Source organism: Agrilus planipennis, unplaced genomic scaffold, assembly GCF_000699045.2.
Source record: "Agrilus planipennis isolate EAB-ADULT unplaced genomic scaffold, Apla_2.0 scaffold3, whole genome shotgun sequence".
Lineage (NCBI taxonomy): Eukaryota > Metazoa > Arthropoda > Insecta > Coleoptera > Buprestidae > Agrilus > Agrilus planipennis.
The window spans coordinates 752,292-763,281 of NW_020442460.1; positions in this window are offsets into that span (position 1 = coordinate 752,292).

Sequence of the window (10,990 nt, forward strand, 5' to 3'; positions counted from 1 at the left end):
AATTAATTGGAATTTTTCACACACAAGCCTTGCTATATGAGCTCTCAAAGCATATAAAAATTATACGGCTTAAATGTGAAGTTGGGTGCAAAAGAATACAATTAAATCCTCTGTCGGGAAAAAACGAAATGACTTTCCGAACAACCCGATAGGAACGGTGGCAGATAGAGTTGTAGACGAGGAAGGATGTAGAAATAGAGTTTGTAAATTTGAAATCGATGAAGATGTACAGAGGTTTACGTATAGTACTTTGACAGCACGTATTTTTCTATGATTTCTCTTTATTAGATGAATTCAAAATGGCGGATGGTTATGACTTCGAAAACTGTCAATATTTAATTGTCACACCTCGTATAATCGTACGTTTGGGATCATCGACAAGCGCGGTTTGCTAAAGGAGAAGAGAAGCGTTGGACGTAGAACGAAAGTTACAAGTTGTTATAATACAACGGCAACAAAAAGGCCAGACATGTAATTAGATGATTAAAGTAGTATTGTTCCCCTCGAGCTGACAGCTCAATCAGTCGGCTTTTTGTTAACTGCCAAACAAAAAAATCCCAGTTATTACTCGAGAAAGAACCCCACATTAAAAAACAATTTTTATGGTGAACGTACCACAAATTAATTTTAGTCCCTGAACGGCATGCGGTCCGTACCGTTCTCCACGTTCCAACTGCTAATTCCACCTGAAAAGGCGTTAGGAAATGGTAATTATCTTCAGGTATACAATAACATATCAATCAAGGCATAATTATTGATCGTTCGTTCTCGTCTCCCCCGTCTGAATTTAGATTCTTTCGAAAATTTGCTTCTATCGTTTTCTTCTTCCTGTTCCAAGCACACTATCAACTAGATCATAATTATTTCGTGGAAGAAAAGGCGAACCATCAATGGGCCTATTTCGTAGAACAAAATTATATCAGAGTAAATTTCTCTCCAATAACTATAATCACCATCATCAATATAAATATCCATAATTTAATGAGGCAATATTATTAAAACATAATTACTTAGTGTTGTTAGAATCTACAGGCATAAATCATAAACGTTTGTTATAACCAATATCTTTCAAATGTTACAAAAATCCATGGATCCGAAACTAATATAATAGAAATATATAATAGTAATAGTTCCTAAAAAAAATTAAAAAAATTGTGGGTACTCATTACATACATTGCCATAAGGTCAGTCCTAAGACTGGTTGGACACGCACCTCCACTCCTTCCTATCCTGAGCTAATCTTCGCATTTTCTTAAAACTAGAGCATCCCCCATCCTTAACTATTTGCGAACAGTAATCTAATCTAAGTCTACCTCTACTCCTCTTAATATTGCGAGTACCTAATTATTATTGTTATTAAATAAATATTGAGACTTCAAAAAAGGTTTACGTTTCCAAGTCAATGAGATTCTGCTTTATAATTTTTTTGGCATACATGAAGTCTGCCTAAATGCTAATTTTTGAAGGCGCATGGACAATTAAGTATTAGCAATACTGGTCTTGGTTTGAAGACCATGATCAACAACACGTCTACGACTCTACAAAAGTAAAACGAAACTTCAAGGGTCTACTCCATTAAGTTTTATAAAAAATCGCTGCATCACGTGCTAATATCTATGGTTCTAACGTAAGAATATATCGGTCTGTAAAGATAGATCCCACTTTTTGAGATTATTGGACTATTAAAACATCTAGTTAAAGGATGGATCTATGCTTCAGGTCTACCTGCGATGGCCAGAATTTTGTCGTTTAATGAAATTTTTAATTAGAAGTCTTTGACATGTTCAAAGTTGTAAATGTCAATATTAGGTGTCAAATGTCATAGATATAGTTGTGGTTGTGGCTGTACCCCCGCCGACGGAATATTAAACTACGATATGGAGGAACGTCATGGTTAAAATGTAAGTGATGCACTACCAACAAATATGGACGTGGTATACTTATTTAGTAAACAAATTATATGTAAATAAGAGCAAATAGCTTGAAAATTTGTAGTAGATACAATCCTGTCATCCTATTTGTTTTCAGTAATTGGAATCAGTCTGATAAATTCCAGATTTGTTTAATATACAAGCAGATAATAAATAAATGCGTTGAATAACTGATAGATATTAAAAGCATTTTCGGTTTAAACTAATGGAAAATACGAATTGGATTCGGAAATTCGTAATGTATTATAATGATGAAATTAATATTAATTTTCCATTAATTCGGCGCATCAAATTTTCGGCGTTGTTACATTTCGTTGGAAAATTGCCGAGAAAGCAAGGACAAAGCCATTATCCTATTATCCTGCTGGCGTTCGTATATATCGGACAAATGAAATATTATTTATCGGACGCCATAAAACTTAAGCGAAGGCAATTTTCAGATAACCAAGCAATAGATCATCGAAACCGATATATAAATTCACCCTAAACTATTGGTCCGGGACATTATATAAAATGTCGCGCTTTTACGCCAAGTGTGGCCTTCCGTTTCGGGCAATAATTTTGTCCGAACCGAAATGTACAAACCCTACAGACAAAATAATGCCCTCTGTCGTATCCTCGAAATTTATTTCTTCGTTGAGATGAAATCTTCATCCGACTTTTAGTTCCGTTACATGAAAAATATTTCACCTATATCCCATTAGACTAAATCGTAAAATATGACATTATTACTTAACATTAGCTTTTTTGAAAGCTTTTTGGCAAAATATTTTAGTGTTGCATTGTGAGACTGGTTTACGTATAGTAAGGATTAATTTTTCTTCAAATTTATTAAAATTATGCCATAATTCAAGTGCTTTGATGTTATTAGCACTCCAAAAGCTTACTGTGCCCAAAAAATTTCTTTGCTTCATACAGAAAAACAAAATAAAATCTTTACTTGAAACATCTGCATGTGGTACACTTTAACAGGGAATAATTGGAGAAATTACGATATGACCACAAGGACATCAGGCGGATGAATAATCAGTGGCATTTTAAGGGCTACATTTCTACCTTTTGGCAACAGAACGCTAAAACCTGATTTCAGAATTTCGTATTGATTTTTTTTAAATTGAATTTCGCATGACCCATTTGCCATTTACGTGTAATTTTGTTCATTTGAAGTGAACTAAAATTGAAGAAAATTGGAAGCAGTAGCGGATGGGCACAGTTGGATGGAGGAATAAAATAATTTGAAGACCGTATTCTGTCAAAACTGACAGACGCGGATCGCGATTTCGATCTTTTGGGATCTCATTAGCACATCGCAGACAGCTCCGACAGAACACAGACCAACTTTTACCTGCTGTCTTAACAGCGCGTTTCAGAAAACACCACAAATGGCGCGGTAAACGCCATCTGTAGTACGATGCTACATTTTAGGATTACGTATGCTCCAACAAGGTCCATTTGTATGGATATCTACTTGCTGAAACGAAACCCGGCGTAGCTAACCTCGACGTGATAGGCACGTTACCATAATCGCTGGATGGAGGTTTATCTAAAGTTTGAAATGCTCATTTTTTGACTACAAACACTGAAATCAAGTTATTCTCCTACATAATTACGAATTAATTCTTACTGATGAACTCTGCAAATCTTGATCTAGGTATTATCAGGCCAGGAATTTAAAACAATATTATCTAACACTAAAAGCTATCTACCATAATTGCCTACTTTGTAGAAATCACTCTTTTAACTCGATTACACACGCGCTATCTGTGTGAAGTATTCGATGTAATAATAGATATCAAGGAGTATATCATGAACAGTTGCAAAGCAGAGAAATATTTTGATGTAGGCTCTGTCCAGCAGCATGTCATGCATAACGTTCTTTTACATTACCAACTCATAAAGTATGAGCGTAGTAGTTGCATGTAAGGTTAAAGTATTGAGACTGTGAACCAATTATTCAACTACATACAGTACGTATTTCATCTCTCATATTGCCTGAGCATAAGCTGAAACGAACGTTATACAACATGGAGAGTAAGTTATGACTTGTTGTTACCTTACTTGACTTAAAAAGATGTAAATTAATCAATTGAAAGAAAGCAAAGCGTATGGAACGAGAATAAATACAAATAAAACAAAAGTATTTGTATTATATGTATGACAAGGAGGTGCAAGTAGGGTCAGAGTTAATATAAGAATTGCGATGACCGACAAGCACTAAAAACTAGAAGAAAACACTGAATTTCGAGATCCAGGAAGTCAGAAACTCAGGATTAAAGAAGTGGTAGAAACATAAAACAAAGAATAGCTCGCACGATATCAAGTTACTTTTACTAAAAGGTAATCACTCACGTCTTCACGAGGAGTTACTTTGGTAATATGAAAATAATTATTAAAAGGGTATGCTAGGGGCACGGTTATGTGCAGGTGAGAAACGTGGACGCTAGCAGAGAAGAAAAAAGTTAGAAGCATTTGAAATGTGGCCTTATGAAAATACACTGAACAAATGAAGTTAGAAATGAGGGTAGGAGATACCTATTGGATAAAGTAAAAGAACAGTGGGTGCTTTATGTAAACAATAATAATAAGGAAAATGAAAGCTTAGAAGAATACTTTTGGGTCATTCCAGCTACTAATGCTAATGGACGGACAGTCCCTCTGAACTACGTTGGAAGGTAGGGTGGGTAGTGGTTGGGAAATTGAGGTGATAAAGAAGAGACAGACGAAATGAGGATAGAGGAGAATAAGAGATGATTTGTAGAATAGTACTGCCCCAGCATTTGTCTAATTTAAGTGATCCAAGGAAACCAAAGAAAAACTTGGATTAGGGCAGACTGACCCGGAATCGGACAGGTGTCCTCCCGAGTGCTAAGCAATATTCTAGGTTATGCCATGTTGGGTTGGTAGAATACCTGATACATGAAGATCTCGTTATTAAAATTAGAAACAAGAGTAATGAGAGGTAACGGAAGATCAACAGGGATCTTCTAATGTTCGGGAAATGTGAAGATTGTTAAAGAAAATTAACGAGTGGAGGTGCGTATCGAATCCATCTTTGGACTAGCGACCTTGTGATTGATGAAGATGATCCTGCAATTGCTAGGCATAGCTCATTTTGTATCGCCTTCTCTTTGTTAGAAATAATTTAAATATGTTGTTTCTGTTATTTTTTGGATTGCTTTCTCAGATCATATAAATAACGAAAACGCAACCTCACAGTAATTTTACAGTAGGTATGTGTAATACAACTTGACAATTTATACGTAAAGTAAAGGCTTTGGACGTAATAGCTACAGTTGATGCCTGCACAATAGGATTGTTGGCTGTGCCTTCCTACTGACTACCTGCCTACGTTTATGGTACCTATGGGATATAACGCAATTCTCTCTAATATAATAGTTATCGTGTAATTAGCTAATAATCGGTTAGATATGAGTTACGACCTACATTGTCTCTGATAAGATCTCGAATTAATAATAAGCATAATTAAATATACAGCTGACTGAAAGTACCTATTATTGTTGCCGAAATAATTACAGGACCAAATCGGGCAAATAAATTGGTTCATATGCGGCCTAATCATCGTAGCTTCTGAAATGTGTGGGGACCGAAGCAATTTTGACAGGAAATAAAAGTTTAAGCGACGTTTGATATAGGAACCGTGCACGTAAGCAATCATTAGCTTCGATGCGTGACCCGTTATCCGGTGCTTGTACAAACAACTATCCTTAGATGCCTAATATTATTTATCTGTTTAGTGCTTGCTTATCACCAAATGGTACTGGTCGGCTTTTCAGATGGTACCAACATTGAACCATAATAGAGAGAGAGAGAGAGAGGAACTACAAAATGCAAAGTAAACCATCAATGCACCTTAATCTTTTTGGTTTCATAACCTAAATACTATTTTCGTTATTGTAGTTGAGAAATGGCATTTTGAAATCAATCTACAATGATTAATTTGAACTATTTGACTACAAGGAGAATGACAATTTGATGATGATAGAAAAATCGTTGTAGTGGTGTAGTGTACTTACATCAGTGAAATTCTTCAAGGCCATATACTCACTCAATTCGTTTGCCAAATGAAAAATTGAGCTAAAGATATTCGGCAAGATTTTGTACAAGTTATTGCTGTCAGGAATGTATGGTGAACACATGAGTGAATCAGAAGCCAAAAAAAGGGTATATATTGCCTATTTCAGAATTGATGCAAGGAAGTAAGGAATAGCTCTTGCAAGGTAGGACTGAATATTTGACATTGAATAAGACACAAAAATTCAGGTCGTGAAGTCAACGTAGTCCTGTTTTACGTATTTTCACCAGCTGATTGTGTTTATACTGTTTTCATAACTAATAAAATATAATTCCACTGTTCCATCATTAGTTTTGTGGTAGAGGTTAGGAAACAATAAAGAAAAAGAAAGCTATTAATGCTAGTGAACGCGCAGTCCCTCTGAACTACGTTGGAAGGGAGGGTGGGTAGTGGTTGGGAAATTGAGGTGATAAAGCTGAGACAGACGAAATAAGAATAGAGGAGAATAAGAGATGATTTGTAGAATAATACTGCCCCAGCATCTGCCTAATTTAAGCCATCCAAGGAAACCAAAGAAAAACTTGGATTAGGGCAGACTGACCCGGAATCGGGCAGGTGTCCTCCCGAATGCTAAGCATGAAGATCTCGTTATTAGATTCAGGTCGTGAAGTCAATGTAGTCCTGTTTTTACGTATTTTCACCAGCTGATTGTGCTTATACTGTTTTCATAACTAATAAAATATAATTCCACTGTTCCATCATTAGTTTTGTGGTATAGGTTAGGAGACTCATTGATTTTGAAAAGCAATTTACTTAAACAACTCATAAATATGTAAATCGAGACTGTTTCCAATGAAAGAAATTCGCTAGTTATGGACTCGATAAAAGCGATATAAAATCAAATTTAGCTGAAATAGGTCCGCATTCCTAGAACATGTCAGTCGAAAAGAAGGGAAGAATCGGACCTCGGTAATGGTGAAAAACCGCAGCGTGGCACATAATCCCCAAATCAAACCTTAAATCTCGAAATAACATCGGAGCTATTGTCGCGGAGCAATAACAAGATTTCTCATTAATTTTGGTCCTCCTACGAACCAGAGGGTTACACCCGGGAGGCCAGTCTGCCCATCTGCCCGTGAACGTATATAATATCGGAACGCCACCGCGACTGCTGCCGCCCCGTCATCCCAGTCGAAGTCCCTAGACGGCAAGTTGGGGGCGCTGCCGCGCCTCGCCCTGATCACTTTAAATTACATCAACCGCGTAACATATTGCGTGATTTCTCTACCGTTTTATCTGTGCGTGTAAATGTATAGATATACAGATCAGTGGCGTACTTGCTGTTCAAAACCTGCCAATGATATAAATTTTACGCCAAAAATAGTCGGCAAAATTACCGTGACAAGTTAGATTTATTTGGATTAGCGGAATCCAATACCGAGTTTCCATTAAGTTTCCAGTTTTTGTCAGAAAAATGTAAGTCAACGCATGACGAAACGTTAATTGTGGTGTGTGCCACAAATCCTAGCAAAAAGATCACTTGGCAGTACGCAAAAGTTCCATCAACTTGTTCGAAAAAACCGATTGGTTATTTTTTAAAAATATGGCGATCCATAAAGATTCAAATGCTCATCCATATAAACGAAGACTCTGTAATAGTGTTGACATTTGTTTTTGTTTTTAGGAGTATCTTCAAGAATTAATTATCAAACACTAAAGAAGAGTGGAGTAGATTTAAGCAAGAAGTAGTTTACAATAATTATAAATATTCCTGAAAGTAGAACAGTAGAATCTATCGTAACAGAGGATCAGTACCAAATTCCTACTTTTTAAATGACTAGGAAATTCTTCAATGGGCTGACTTGACACATTAATAATAGTAAAAGAAGAATAGCAAAAATTTCACAGTAGGTGAACCGATGAGATCCCACAATCCTTAATTAAACGGCGAAAAGTACCCCAATCTAATCCAGGCCTTCCTCTTGCTTCTTTAGTTCTATTTCTGCTTCTAATACGTCTCTAACTAATGCTTTGCTCTCAGAAAGTATCCTACCAATCTACAGCGCCTATTTCTTATTGATTTCCTAGCGCTCTCTGTTCTCTTACTTTTTCTAAAACCGTCCCATTTTTCTAATCTTTTCTATCAACCGTATTCTCACCATCTACTTCATTCACATCTCAAACCATCTATAAATACTTTGGAAATAATTCGGAGAATACTTTAAAAATATNGATGGATAATAATATAATTATTGGACACATAAATCTAGGATATTGTCGATGTGTCAACGAATTTATGACATAAATATGCTGATAACTGTTGAAATATTTAAGGAAGAAATCAAGGGTAGGTATATCTATTAGTACAGAAAACAGGAATAAAAACTGAAAATGTTATTAGGTACTACATTTTCTTTGATGTTACGACATACTGAGGTTTCTGTTACCCATTCGTAGCCTTTTTGAGTTGTTTTTGAATTTTTGTATGGTTTTCTGACGAGTCGCCCATGGTCGATTGAAGAGTTAGTTGTAACTGTGTTCCTTATCGGTGTCGGTATAAGTGTTAAGTTGCCAGCGAGGGCTTCTAAAGCCCCCTGTCGGCTCGCCAGGGGGTCTCACCTGCTCTCCAGATTATTTAATATATTCACATTCTTGTCTTAATCATTCTAACACCTCTTTGTACGAACCGACCGAACCGAAGAGTGATTTTGTACTTTGAACACGATTATAATAATGATGTCTTATTCCTGCCGACGACGTTGTATAGGCGGAATACTACGCTTATCATTTTGTGTTTGTCATCTTTGATATTAATTTCTTACGCCGCGTACGTAACCGTAATCTCTCATCTTTAGGTACAATATCATGATGATAATGTCCAACTCGATCCATACAAGAAGTAATACACGTACTGTTCGCCTAATTGAAAAATTTCGGCATTTCTTATCTTTATCGCCTGTGCTTCAGATTAATTCTCTGTGAAAGTATAAATCGGTTGCAATTTGTGTAACGTTTTTCTTCGTTTACTGACTATATTTATGCACATATTTTAGGAAATACAACAAATGGCGCAGTAAACGCCATCTGTAGCAAGATGCTACATTTTACGATAACGTATGCTCCAACAAAGTCCACTTGTGTGGATATCTACTTGCTGAAAACGAAAACGTCCACTTGTGTGGATATCTACTTGCTGAAAACGAATCCCGGAGCTGCTTGCGACGCGCTGATGAGATCCAAAAAGATCGAAATCGCGATCCACATCTGGCAGTTTCGACAGAATACAGACCATTTCGAATTATTTTATTCGATTAGGCTAACGTGCCTGTCACGTTGAGGTTGGCTACGCCGAGATTCGTTTCCAGCAAGTAGATATCCACAGAAGTGGACCTTGTTGGAGCATACGTAATCCTAAAATGTAGCATCGTACTACAGATGGCGTTTACCGCGCCATTTGTGTAATTTTCTAAAACGCGCTGTTAAGACAGTAGGTAAAAGTTGGTCTGTGTTCTGTCGGGCTACCTGCGCCGCGCTGATGAGATCCAAAAAGATCGAAATCGCGATCCGCGTCTGGCAGTTCCAATTATATCGACGACACCCTGGTTATAGTTTGGGACAAACAAAGAGAAGTGGATGACAGTAATAATTGCAAAACATTTTTGTTCGATTTTTTGATTTTGTAAATTGCGTAAGGAATTTGGAGTATGTAGGTACTGAATATGTCTCCAATTTTAAAATACCAAAGGCACCCTGCCGATGAGTGTAGTGATGAAACACGAAAGAGGAGCGGATAATTTTCTATAATTGTAATTGATAGGTGAACCACCACCACACCACGCTTTTCTGCTGCAGTTGTTATTATTCATTGATTTTGTCAACAAATTGTCAAAGATTTGTTTAAGCAGTATGTGTACTTTAGCCTTTGGAGTCTCTGGAACTCATTGAAGTCCCAAACGTAACTACCAATAAATACCCTCTTTTACAATTTTGGAAGGACAAAACAGATGCTCTCATCAAAGAACTGACTTTTCATATTAAACTATCTATATGATATAAAAATTAAAATTTCAGAAATGTTTGTTGTAATTTCGCTTCCAGAATCCACATGATCCAATGTTTATGACCTATGTAAGGTCATTTAAAGTCTTCTTGAGTTCACCATTATGATTAATGGATTTTATATGGTTAATTTGAAATTTGGATTAGTTATACAACGCCTTTGAGAGGATTTCTACCTGTTCCTTTTCCTAAATATCCTTTACGGATAACTATATTAATCGGCTGTTGAGTTAGGGTTCTCATTTTAATTTCGCAAAAACTATTTTCTCATCATCGACAGGATCAGATAGAGCGAGTGTTTATGATATGCACCTATATACATAAATATGTATTTTACATTCATTAAATACAAATATATGAGGTGTATATAGTATGATTCTATTTTGTTGTGCGTTCTGGCTATATTGAAACTGGTTAACAACAAAACTGTACAAATTTTAAGACAAAAAAGATTTAGAGTACACCAACTTTAAAACGTATGTCGATGAAAAATGAGTTTCTTACGAACTAAATTAATTCAAATTTCACGACTTATCAATTTAATCAAGTTACAGTAGTAAAATTTCTGGATATCTATCTGCGAATTTACAGTTTGTAACTATGCTACTGGCTTTTTGCTGAGTAGTTATCCCTCTTATTACCGGCTGGATAGGAGTAAGACGACTCTGTGGTGAGGACGGAAGAAAATAGATGACCAGAGAAATTATGAGCGATAAATAGAAGAAAGAGAGGAAGACCAGCATTGACATGGGGATAAAGGAAATATATAGGGTTGTTCGGAAAGTCATTTCGTTTTTTTTGTGGAAATGAAAGACAGTTTTCGTATAATAAACAAATACTTTATTAAATTATATATTGACCGTTCTGGTCCAACACCTTTTGCCATCTTTCTGGTAGTAGCATAATTCCACGCTCATAAAATTTTTGGTCTTTGCTGGCAAAAAACTGATCGAGGAGGTTTTTGACC